This window comes from Parasteatoda tepidariorum, chromosome 9 (genome assembly GCF_043381705.1).
Source record: "Parasteatoda tepidariorum isolate YZ-2023 chromosome 9, CAS_Ptep_4.0, whole genome shotgun sequence".
NCBI classification, from domain to species: Eukaryota; Metazoa; Arthropoda; class Arachnida; order Araneae; family Theridiidae; genus Parasteatoda; species Parasteatoda tepidariorum.
Window position 1 is genome coordinate 88417999 of NC_092212.1, and position 13397 is coordinate 88431395.

Genomic DNA, 13397 nt, shown 5'->3' on the forward strand with positions numbered 1-13397 from the left:
CAACCTACTTCCCTTTAATATTAAGTTATGGATAATGGAATAATTTACCCCGACCCGCCCTTATTTAGGGCATACGGGTAAATGTTTTTTTTTTACTTTACCCTGTAATAAAAAAAAAACCTTTGTGAAGGAACGCATAATGGAATAAAAAAAAATAAAAAAAAAAAAAAATGGCTGGAAAAAGGCTTAAATTTGAAGACCGCCTAACTCCCTTGAATATTAAGCTATAATTTTCAAAGTCGGACCGAAAGTAGTCCTCTATTTTCCGAACCAGCCTACTAAAGTAAAATTTTATAGATAGATTAGGGAGGTCGCAGTGATCCCTTAAGTCTTTTGTTTAGCTAATCGGGAGAGGGTAATTAGAGCAATGTAGTAGCACGAACTCCGTATAAGCTTAGTCCGACGGCTAAGACCGTGTGCTAGTAACCTACGATCGGAGCGAGGGGGGAACGGGTTCGATCCTCGGCTGCGGTCGAATATTTAAAAATTTTTTTCTTTTGATTATTTTACATTATATTATTTATTTAACGTGTTTTTTGATGTAATAAAGGATCCTATGTATAAAAAATATTTTTTTTTTTTGCTTGGGAAAGTTCAAATAATGCTTGAAAACTGGAAAAATCCCGGAAAAATAGTTTATTTAGATAATATTATTTTTTTTAAACTTGTTTTGCAATACTTTCACGTTAGTTTAGCATAAAAAGGAATTCTATGTGCAAAATCAATTCTCTTTCTTTGTGAAGGAACGCATAATGGAATGGGTTCGATCCTGGGCAGCGGTCAATTTTTAAAAATTTTTTTCCTTCGTTTATTTTGCATTATATTATTTATTTAACGTGTTTTTCGATGTAATAAAGGATCCTATGTATATAAAAAATACCTTTTTTTTGCTTGGGAAAGTTCAAATAATGCTTGAAAACTGGAAAAATCCCTTAAAATTAGTTTATTTATATAATAATATTTTTTTAAATTTGTTTTACAATACTTTCACATTAGTTTAGCATAAAAAGGTGTTCTATGTGTAAAATCAATTCTCTTTCTTTGTAAAGGAATGCATAATGGAATAAAAAATAAAAACTAAATAAAATGGCGGGAAAAAGGCTCAAATTTGAAGACCGCCTAACTCCCTTGAATATTAAGCTATAATTTTCAAAGCCTGACCGAAAGTAGGCCTCTATTTACCGAACCAGCCTACTAAAGTAAAATTTTATAGATAGATCAGGGAAGTCGCAGTGACCCCTTCAGTCTCTTGTTTAGCAAATCGGGAGAGGGTAATTAAAGCTATGTAGTAGCACGAACTCCGTATAAGCGTGGTCCAACGGCTAAGACCATGTGCTAATAACCTATGATCGGAGCGAGGGGGGACGGGTTCGATCCTCGGCTGCGGTGAATTTTTAAAATTTTTTTTCTTTCGTTTATTTTGCATTATATTATTTATTTAACGTGTTTTTCGATGTAATAAAGGATTCTATGTATAAAAAATATTTTTTTTTGTTTGGGAAAGTTCAAATAATGCTTGAAAACTGGAAAAATCCCGGAAAATTAGTTTATTTATATAATATTATTTTTTTAAAACTTGTTTTATAATACTTTCACGTTAGTTTAGCATAAAAAGATGTTCTATGTGTAAAATCAATTCTCTTTCTTTGTAAAGGAATGCATAATGGAATTAAAAATAATAAAAAAATAAAATGTCTGGAAAAAGGCTCAAATTTGAAGACCGCCTAACTCCCTTGAATATTAAGCTATAATTTTCAAAGTCTGACCGAAAGTAGGCCTCTATTTACCGAACCAGCCTACTAAAGTAAAATTTTATAGATAGATTAGGGAGGTCGCAGTGACCCCTTCAGTCTTTTGTTTAGCTAATCGTTAGAGGGTAATTAAAGCTATGTAGTAGCACAAACTCCGCATAAGCTTGGTCCGACGGCTAAGACCATGTGCTAGTGACTTACGATCGGAGCAAGGGGGGACGGGTTCGATCCACGGCCGCGGTCAATTTTTAAAATTTTTTTTCCTTTTGGTCATTTTTCATTATATTATTTATTTGACGTGTTTTTCAAAGTAATAAAGGATCCTATGTATAAAAAATATTTTTTTTTGTTTGGGAAAGTTCAAATAATGCTCGAAAACTGGAAAAATCCCGGAAAATTAGTTTATTTATATAATATTATTTTTTTAAAACTTGTTTTACAATACTTTCACGTTAGTTTAGCATAAAAAGGTGTTCAATGTGTAAAATCAATTCTCTTTCTTTGTGAAGGAACGCATAATGGAATAAAAATAAAATAAAATGGCGGGAAAAAGGCTCCAATTTGAAGACCGCCTAACTCCCTTGAATTTAAGCTATAATTTTCAAAGTCGGACCGAAAGTGGGCCTCTATTTACCGAACCAGTCTACTAAAGTAAAATTTTATAGATAGATTAGGGAGGTCGCAGTGACCCCTTAAGTCTTTTGTTTAGCAAATCGGGAGAGGGTAATTAAAGCTATGTAGTAGCACGAACTCCGTATAAGCGTGGTCCAACGGCTAAGACCATGTGCTAGTGACTTACGATCGGAGTGCGGGGGGGACGGGTTCGATCCTTGGCTGTCGTCAATTTTTAAAAATTCTTTTTCTTTGTTTATTTTGCATTATATTATTTATTTAACGTGTTTTTTAATGTAATAAAGGATCCTATGTATAAAAAATATATTTTTTTGCTTGGGAAAGTTCAAATAATGCTTGAAAACTGGAAAAATCCCGGAAAATTGGTTTATTTAGATAATAATATTTTTTTTAAACTTGTTTTGCAATACTTTCACGTTAGTTTAGCATTAAAAGGAGTTCTATGTGCAAAATCAATTCTCTTTCTTTGTGAAGGAACGCATAATGGAATAAAAAATAAAATAAGATAAAATGGACGGAATAAGGCTAAAATTTGAAGACCACCTAACTCCCTTGAATATTAAGCTATAATTTTTAAAGTCGGACCGAAAGTAGGCCTCTATTAACCGAACCAGACTACTTAAGAAAAATTTTATAGATAGATTAAGAAGGTCGCAGTGACCCCTTCAGTCTTTTGTTTAGCTAATCGTTAGAGGGTAATTAAAGCTATGTAGTAGCACGAACTCCATGTAAGCTTGGTCCAACGGCTACGACCATGTGCTAGTGACTTACGATCGGAGCGAGGGGGGACGGGTTCGATCCACGGCCGCGGTCAATTTTTAAATTTTTTTTTCCTTTTGGTCATTTTTCATTATATTATTTATTTAACGTGTTTTTCGATGTAATAAAGGATCCTATGTATAAAAAATATTTTTTTTTTGTTTGGGGAAAGTTCAAATAATGCTTGAAAACTGGAAAGATTCCGGAAAATTAGTTTATTTATATAATATTATGTTTTTTAAACTTGTTTTACAATACTTTCACGTTAGTTTAGCATAAAAAGGTGTTCTATGTTTAAAATCAATTCTCTTTTTTTGTGAAGGAACGCATAATGGAATAAAAAAAAAAATTTAAAAAAATGGCGGGAAAAAGGCTCAAATTTGAAGACCGCCTAACTCCCTTGAATATTAAGCTATAATTTTCAAAGTCGGACCCAAAATAGGCCTCTATTTACCGAACCAGACTACTAAAGTAAAATATTATAGATAGATTAGGGAGGTCGCAGTGACCCCTTAAGTCTATTGTTTAGCAAATCGGGAGAGGGTAATTAAAGCTATGTAGTAGCACGAACTCCGTATAAGCGTGGTCCAACGGCTAAGACCATGTGCTAGTGACTTACGATCGGAGTGCGGGGGGGACGGGTTCGATCCTCGGCTGCGGTCAAATTTTAGAAAAAAAATTTCTTTCGTTTATTTTACATTATATTATTTATTTAACGTGTTTTTCGATGTAATAAAGGATCCTATGTATAAAAAAATTTTTGTTTTTGTTTGGCAAAGTTCAAATAATGCTTGAAAACTGGAAAAATCCCAGAAAATTAGTTTATTCATATAATATTATTTTTTTTAAACTTGTTTTACAATACTTTCACGTTAGTTTAGCATAAAAATGTGTTCTATGTGTAAAATCAATTCTCTTTCTTTGTAAAGGAATGCATAATGGAATAAAAAATAAAAAATAAATAAAATGGTGGGAAAAAGGCTCAAATTTGAAGACCGCCAAACTCCCTTGAATATTAAGCTATAATTTTCAAACTCGGACCGAAAGTAGGCCTCTATGAACAGAACCACCCTACTAAAGTAAATTTTTATAGATAGATTAGGGAGATTGCAGTGACCCCTTACGTCTTTTGTTTATCTAATCGGGAGAGGGTAATTAAAGCTATGTAGTAGCATGAATGCTGTAAAAGCGTTTTCCAACGGCTAAGACCATGTGCTAGTGACTTACGATTGGAGCGAGGCGGGACGGGTTCGAACATCGGCTGTGGTCAATTGTTAATTTTTTTTTCTTTTGTTTATTTTACATTATATTATTTATTTAGCGTGTTTTTCGATGTATTAAAGTATCCTAGGTATAAAAAATATATTTTTGGTTCGGGAAAATTGAAATAATGCTTTAAAACTGGAAAAAACCCAGAAAATTAACTTGTTTAAATTATATTGTTTTTTTAAGCTTGTTTTACGATATTTTCACAACAGTTTAGCATAGCAAAAGTGTTCTATGTATTAAATCAATTGTTTTTCTTTGTAGAAGAACGCGGCTCTAGTGCGACGTAAAAGAACTACAACAACTTCTCTATAAGCGTGTGTTTTGTTTTATACCTTCCCTCAAGAAATAATCGTTTACCCAGGTTATGCTTCACATCTCTCCATTCGCGAATTTACCCTAAACAGTGAGAATGCCCCTTGAGGGTAAACAACTACATGGATTATTTACTTTAATATTAAAGAACTCATGTAACAGAAATAGAAAGTCATAAACGTCGTAATCAAAACAAGCAGAATAAAAATTGGGCAGAAAATTTAAATTTTTGTTTGTTTAAATAAGCTTCGAGAAATGAGATTAAAATTTTCTAATTTTGAAAGACTATGTAGAATGGACCTCATTGAGGAAATCCTTATCTTAGGAATTCCTTTAAAGAATATTAAGCATATGTATTATCTTTAAAGAACATTTATAACAGGTATGCTTTTGATGAAGCTATATGCTTGGTTAGTTTTATTTCCACCCACTAAATATTTAAATTAGTCATGGAACTAATATAAATGTTCAGTGGTTTGCCATGCTTATTGTATTTTCTACTATAAATCACATTTTGAAATCTTAATCGCAAATTGCATACTAGTAATTTTTATAATGAAATACAGTGATGTGAAGTATTAATACTCAAGCAAACTCTTTGATTCTATGTTATGTAGGTTTTATAATTCTGTATGAAACTTTAATAATGCAAATATAGTTATTTACGAAGAGAATTGTAAGAAAATTTAACTTTCTGTTATATAAAAAATTGTAATTAGTTTAAAGTCAAATATGTTTATGTACGAATGGATTGCTAAACAATTCTATTTGGTTTTTAGTATCACCCATTTAATTTAATTTGTTTCGGTTTTATTCATTTTTTTGTAATGTCCTGGAAAAAATAAGTTTTTTCCTGTAAATATTCCTAACTACCAAAGAAAAGCAAAATTTCTTGATAATCGGGAATAAAATTTTTTTACTATGTTTCCATTTTTCTCCAGAAGGACTCTCTTTCAGCTTGCCCTTTGATTTTTGAGCCCACACATTGTATGGTGAAAGTTTTTTTTTGTTTTGGAAAATTCTTTTTCCCTTAACTGTTGAAACCATTAGTTTTGTCACACCTTGTAACTACTAGCAGCTATGTAATTGATTTTGGTTGTATGAGCCAAATTTTTGATTTCTTTTAAATAAAACCTAGTTTTGTTTGCAGATATGAATAATTGAAGTTTATTATTTTTGTGAAATATGACTAATTTATGTGCCAATAATACTTCTTTAATGATACTACTTAAATTAAACATAGGTTGTTTATTTTTTAAAAAAATTGTTTAAAAAGATGTGTGTTATTGAGGTATGTTTCACCTTTTTATGGGGTTGACAGATTTGACCCTGACACTTAAATGGTCTCAACAGAGAATTAAACTTCCACTAATGATTTTATTTGTTTAACTGCAATAGCTTAGCGATTTTTGGGCATTTAATCTCTAAAAAAAATTGGCAAATCCACCATATAAATTCAAAATAAGTTTCAATCATTTTACTTACCTAAAATATGTAAAAGACATATATTACCAGCAGTAAGTTTGCAAACACGTTTTTTAAGCAACTCTCCCAAGAAAAAACATCATATTATGTAAACAAGGTATTTCTGAGAGCTGAAATAACTTCAGCTTATACTTTTCTCAAAAAAAAAAAAAAAAAAAAAGAGAAAGGAAAAAGCTGAAAATCCTTTTTGAAAATTGTACCATTACTGATGATCATAAAAAATAAAAGTAAGCAATTTTAAGGAGTAACACAATAGACTTCTTTATACAATCTTCCAAGTTTTGTATAAAAGGCTTGCAGATATAATAATTTAAAATTTTTGATATTTTCAAAACAGTTATTGTTTAAGAAGTATGTCGATGAATTTAAAATGTTGTGAGAAAGAAAGCAAGTTTTAAAAAACCAGCTATGTTTATTAGAACTCCTTAGACTGCACCAAAACTATTGCTGTTCAGAAATGAGATTTATCTATTTATATCTTATAACATCATATACAGGCTTGAGTTTTTGTATTTTGAAATAAAAAAGTTAATTTTTGCTGTAAATCATCTTTATAGGAAAAACAACAATTTGTTTAGTTTCTATGGACTTTTCTCCTTTTTTTTCTTAACATTCTAGTTGAAAACAATTAAATTACTAAAATCAACTCTTGAAAATTTCTAACATTTATGTACAGTGTTTATGTTTTGTAAATATATTTGATTTTAACGAATCTTTCTCATGGTCAACGGAAAAGAAAAGAATCCTAAATACTTTTTATATTTTCTTTTTGATATAGTATGCAAAGAAGCACAATATTTGTTCAATATATCTATACAAATAGTTCACAGCCAGTGGCACACAAATTTTTTTTCTTCTCTTTCTTCAATGCCCACCTGTGTTAACATTTTCGTCAATTCAGGCATTTACAGGGCAGAGATTAGTTGGCCTCTCTTTCAGGGGCACCATATTAGGTGAGCCAACGTTTGGCACACAAACATTTATTTCCGTTTTTCAATAAATATATTTATAATTTTTAAAATTAATGTTTATTTTGTTTTATCTATTTACCTATATTCTTAATATTTCAAATTAATTTTTTTATATGTTTTAATTTGTATATTTTTATAAAGAATTCTAAAAACTTTGAAAAATTTTTTTTAAAAGTTTTGAAATACTTTTCATAAAACTTTTTTTTAACTTTTTAGTACTTATTTGTTATTTCTTAATGTGATCTATTATGTCATTTCATTTTTAATATATAACTGTGTTTGTGTCAGTTTTTTCCCTTTTAATATTATGAAATGAAAAAAAGCTATTGTAATTTTCTTTTATTATACATATTCACCTCAAATTTTGCACTTTTAATTGGTCTCACACATAAGGGAAAACTGTTCTTTTCTAATCAGTTAGATGTAGAATTTTTCTCAAGTTTTTCTTAAATTTATTTTTCTATTTCGATCCTTATGAAACATACACTTAATTGTAAAACTTATACTTAGCATTTTAATTTTATTTATTTACTTTTAGTTTTTCATTTTTTGATATTCTTAATGCATATCATTATTATTAAAAAGATTTTATTTTTCATATATTATGCACACACAAAGCCACCAGAACAACATATCATAATGGTCCCACTCTCTTTCTTTTTGTTAACCAGCACAAAACTTGTGTGAATAACCCAGAAAACCTTTCTGTGGCCTTAAACTGAATAGCACATTTAAATTCAGTGCCACATAATGTAATAAAATTTTTGTTTGATATTAAGATTTTATGCTACACACGGTGCCATCTCCTTATTAGTGTGCAAAAAATTAATCATTAAATCTTAAGTTATTCAGTTTTTTATTTATTTTTTGTAAATGTTTTTCTTATTTGCAGTTACCTGAAAAACTGTATATTTTTTCAGACTACTAGCTTTCAGGATTTGGGTATTAAGTCTTTTTTTTTCTTCTTATCTAAGTGCATTAATATGTGGATCCATGCGCACATTTTATGCAACTCCCAACACTGTTTCTTCTAGATTAACAATTTTTTAGTATGAGTGATGAATAAAAATGTCATGATGAATAAAAAGCGAAAGAATTCACAATTATTATCACAAAATTATAGTTTGTATTTTAAAAAGTAAAATAAAAATCACCTAAAATTTCCTAGAGTTAAAAAATTTATTGTAAGACATCACACATAGTCAAATTGTTGTTTTTACGTTAAAGTTCATTAATATTTTTAATCGTTAAATTGTTACATTAATAACTGTTTTAATAATATGCCAATTTATTCTAAATTAAAACTTGCAAGCCATTTTTCAATAATAAAAATAATAAATTTTAAGGTGTGTTCATCAATAATTTCTACAGGAAGTTGTAACTAACTTTCTAGAAAATTTTTATGAATATCTTTACGAAATCTTATGTTCCAATTTGAACTTTGTTTTATAGTATTTGTGGCAATAATACTTTTTTATGCTAATATGCTTGATTTGATACTATATCAATATTCTCAAAGCAATTAATATTGCACCTTAGTATGTGAAAATCTGTTCACCAGATTAACAATTATTCACAGTGTTCTTTTTATGCATTCTCCATAGTCTTTATGCTAATATATTCTTTTGCTGAATTGTTACTAAATTGTTAGTATAAATTTTTTACAGACTTATTCTGAAGCTTTGTGTGATTTTTGGAAAAATTTGTTTAAGCTAAATGAAAGAAGAAAAGAAAACAACATAGTTGTTCATTCTAATCCAGTTAACAAAGGTATTAATTCTTTTATTATTTTAAATATTATAAAGGGAGAGTAGGGGGAAAGTGGGTACCTTGATTGTGTCAAAATTAATTCTGTTTTTCAGTGGCCAAACTCTGAATTGCACTTCACTAGTCAAAAAGATGCACCTATCATATTGTTGGGGATTAATTCAATGCATCTGTGTAGATAAGCTTTTTTTTCCGTATCAACTTTAATGTTCTTTTGTTTTTAAATTTAGCCTTATGACAATTATAAAATTATTTTTAGTTCAGCTTAATATACGTTTACCAATAATTCATAACAAACAATAAGGTTCATTAGCATACCCTCCAACTGCTACGGAATTTCCGTAGTTTCAGAAATCTTCTTTTCAGACGGTAGCAAAATATTCAAGCTTAATATTCAAAAAAAATTAATTTTAGCGTAACTTGTCCACTATTACTTATAAAAGTGCATGCCACATGGCTCGACTCTTAAGTTCTGATAAAAGTTTTATGAGAGATCCATTTGCTTTAAAAATTTCTACTTTGGTTCGCTACCACTAGAAAGAATTATTTTCAAAATCCTCATAAGTTGGAGGGTATGCATTAGTATCACTGTTCAGTATAACCTCTACTCTTGGGGTTAGACAGGGTAACACCCGATCTTTCCCCTTGATGTGTGTCTACTCTGAGCCCACGAAAGCTACAAAACACTGAAGGATGAAAATAACTGCATTCAAGATTGAACAAAAGTTTCATGGAACAAAGTTTATTGCTTCTTCCAAGCAAAAAAACCTTATTTTCATATTTTGAGTAGTTTTTGAAGACAGCAGAATTGTAGTTTATACTTTGATATAAAAATTCTCTGCAATTTTCTTTTAAAAAAATGCTATAGTTTTCGTAATGAATTTTGGTCAGGCCCCCAGATGTTTGGTCAGTCCTCTCCCTTGAGTACAGTCTTGACTACATCACATGTAAATTGCTTGCATAATTTCCCTAAATTTCCTTATAAAATGGAAATGTCTGCTACTTTTTTCTTGAAATTCTAGTATTTCTAAATTTTCTATAGAGTTAGCATTTATTCCTGGTCTTGCCCCACTAATGGGGTAAGACCGGGTGATTCAACTTTTTCTAGAAAAAATCATATATAACGGAAGTTGTACATGTGTGACTTTTCATGACTGTTATCTTGTACAAAACTAAACAATGGATATCTGACAGTTTCTATGTTGAGCAGATCAGCTCCAACACCCTTTAAATCTTAGCTAAACGATCTTTCCCTACTTTTCCCTATATCTGAGAATGAAAGACTATGATATTGAACTAAATTTATGTATTATTTTTTTAATTATCCTTTTTTTAATAAACTTTTATAATTTAATGATATCTTACTGCCATGTATATTTTTTTCCATAAAATTATAATTCTCTATTTAGGTTGTGTTTTGTGGATAAATTTACAAATTAGATCACTGAAATGTAGCATCGCAAAATCACTTATGTATGATCTTTTGTGATGACTACTTGTTGTCATTCTATAATCTATAAAACAAAGATGGCAAATCTACGGCACTCGTGCCACTAGGTGTTCAGATGTAATGGTGGCACACAACAAGTATACTATAACTTGCTTTATTTACTTACATTTACTGCAAAACGTTTTAAAAAAATCTCTAAGACTGGCAACAGCAAAGGTAGATTCAGAACCGAGTACCATTGTGTGCAGAAGTTAATATGCAGTTATTTTATGATCCTTTGTCTATTTTAACTAGAATTCTTGAAATTTATATCTGAATGTGCTTTAAAAAATCACAACTTCTCTGAGTTGTTACAGGAAATAAAATCTCAATAGGACAAACTTTTTATGTTGTATACAAATTCTTCTCAAATTTGAGGAACTTTTAGATGAAATTTGATTTTTCATACCATAAAAAGAATTTACTTAATTTATGGGTTCAATTTAACTGTGTGATTTCATGTTCTTTTTTACATATGCAGCACTATCAACTGATTTAACTTAGGAATTGCAAAGAAAAGTTTAAACTGAAAATATATTGTTTGAGATCCCTGAAGTGCAAACTTGATATATATTCCTTAAAGGAATAGCGAGTTTCTCTGATTTATCTTCTAAAGGGGGAAAAATATTTTTAAGAGCTGTTTGGATGTTACAAAATTCAGATGAAATATTATCAATTATGCTATTTTCTCTATTTTGTAAATTTTAGAAAACATGAAAGTTTTGTTTTAAGATCTCCCTTTGCTAAAATGAATGATCATAAAATGTAACTTTTTTTAGTGGTTTGATATTTTGGAAAGGAATCTGACAGAATGATCTTGGTAAAGCTTTAGAAGAACTTAAGAATGCAGATTTGAAGAATTGAACACAAAAAATCTGGTAATTTAATCCTTAGAAAATTGAATATTTTAATACTTGTTTTTAATGTGATATTATATATTTATTTATAATGTAATATAAACGCAATTTGAAAAGTAATAAGTGCATTAAGAAGGCATCTTAAATTGAACAAAATTTTTTTAGAAACTGAAAGAAAATAAATTTAGATTAAAATAATATTTTCAGTTGTAATGATGCATTTAATTTTCCATGCTATAAAAAATTAAAAACTTTAAACATTAACTATTTTTTTCGCTTACAACGGTCTTCTTCAGTGCAATTTAAAAATCTTAATATCAAATTGAAATATTTTCAGAGAAATTTATTCAACTTATATCTGATACAAGTTAATTCTACAACAGAAAATTTAGTAATAAAACATAATTTGATAGTTTAAAATCAGAGTAAGGGTTTAAATATGAGTTTTAAAATGAAATACAATTTGTGGTATACTGGATACTTAAAAATAACAAACCAGAAACATAGTTTCATTGGTAAGAAAAAGGTTCATCATCCATGTTGTTTATAGCTTAATAAATTATGAAATCTGATTTTCATGGACCACTTTTGAAATGACCTTAACTCTATTGTTGAGATTTAAAAGCATTTAAGTTCTAGCAAAAACTTTTAACCATTCATTTTATGAATTTATAATTTTTCATGAAAATTTCTTATTTGAAATTTTGATTAAAGGATTTAAAATAAGGAAGTTCAATAATTGCAGAAACTCTTTATTATTATTTAATAACAAATGTGTAGTATATTGCACATTTGCAACATCATGAGTATGCTAAACATATTCTGTGGAATCCAATTTGCATGAAAACTATGGAAGCAGCTCTTATTCTTTGTGAGGTAAAACCCACATTTAAAATTCCTAATTGAGACCCGAAGACCATATATTGGACACTAGATGAACATTTTCAAATTCAAGAGGATTGATTCAAACAGGATACATTATGAACATATTGTTATAAATTTACAACTGCATAAAATGAAGGGTTGAAAACTTTAAAATGCTTTCAAATATAATTAAAATAAGTTATGTTAGGCCAGAAACTGTAATTGCCTTATAACTACTAGATAATAATTCAATTTTCTACTGATAGGGACAGCTTTTTCTTCTATCTTACATCAAATATGCTGCAATTTATTGTTAACTAACTGATCAGTCAAGATCAGGACATACTTCCTTTTATTCTATTGAAAGTAGAATTTCTTAAAATTTTTGAATTATCATTGATAAAAGTAAGGTTAATCTAGAGGGTCAGATTCAATAGCCGTTTCAGCATTCTTGCTCATAATTCAGACGATGAAAAAAAATTTTGAAGATATTTTGAAATTGTAGGTTTGATGAAAAAATCCTTCTATCACAAATGTTGAAGCATGTTTCAAAAGGACAGAAATTATTCTATTTCTCTTGAAGATGACGTTGATGAGAACAAGTAAATGAGACATAAATACAATAAGCAGAATTTTCTTTAACAGCTGCAACTACTTGGAATCTCCCTGTATATTAACCCTGTAAAGAAAGTATAGTTATGAAAAAAGTTTTTTTTACAAGAAGAAATCCAAAAATCCTATCTAAAAGTTTATGAAAAATATCCATTTAGATTTTTTATGTACATATAATTTTTTATGTAGTAGATAAGCACATTTTGTCAATCTTCTTTGTTTATGGTGCCTTGGGCTTCTTTAAGTTATGCATTTGGCAATCTCTGATAATAAATCCAAAACTTTCTCAATAAATTGTTTAAAAATTATTCTTACATTAAAAATATTTTCTTGCATACAAATTACTAATCTTTTAAAATTGTAATCTTGTTCCCAAACTGTTGAGCTGTAATGTATCTTAATTTTAAGTGAACTGATTGTTCATATTTTAGTGTTTTATCTACAAAGTGCTTACGAAATTCAATTTTTAAACTCTATTAATTTACTATTTGTATATGAGCCCTGCTAATGTGTCTGGAATATATTTATGCTTTGAAATTAAATCGAGTGTATACCTGATAGCTCTTACTTTCATAAAACTAATATAGTCATATTTGCTTTTTGTAGTAATGATCTTGATGACTTTTTT

The 13397-nt window shown here is 28.9% G+C and overlaps 1 long non-coding RNA gene across 3 annotated transcripts; it reads left to right on the forward strand.

Annotated features, from left to right (window-relative positions):
- The first annotated feature begins 4878 nt into the window (after positions 1-4878).
- LOC107440383 (uncharacterized) lies at positions 4879-12822 on the forward strand. Of its 3 annotated transcripts, XR_006227073.2 has the most exons (5): positions 4879-5106; positions 6988-7162; positions 8848-8950; positions 11216-11314; positions 12663-12822. It is a non-coding gene; the product is annotated as an uncharacterized lncRNA (long non-coding RNA). The 3 variants fall into 3 exon arrangements; XR_006227072.2 differs by lacking the exon at positions 6988-7162 and having other exon boundaries at positions 4886-5134; XR_006227071.2 differs by lacking the exon at positions 6988-7162 and having other exon boundaries at positions 4887-5106.
- The last annotated feature ends 575 nt before the right edge of the window (positions 12823-13397 follow it).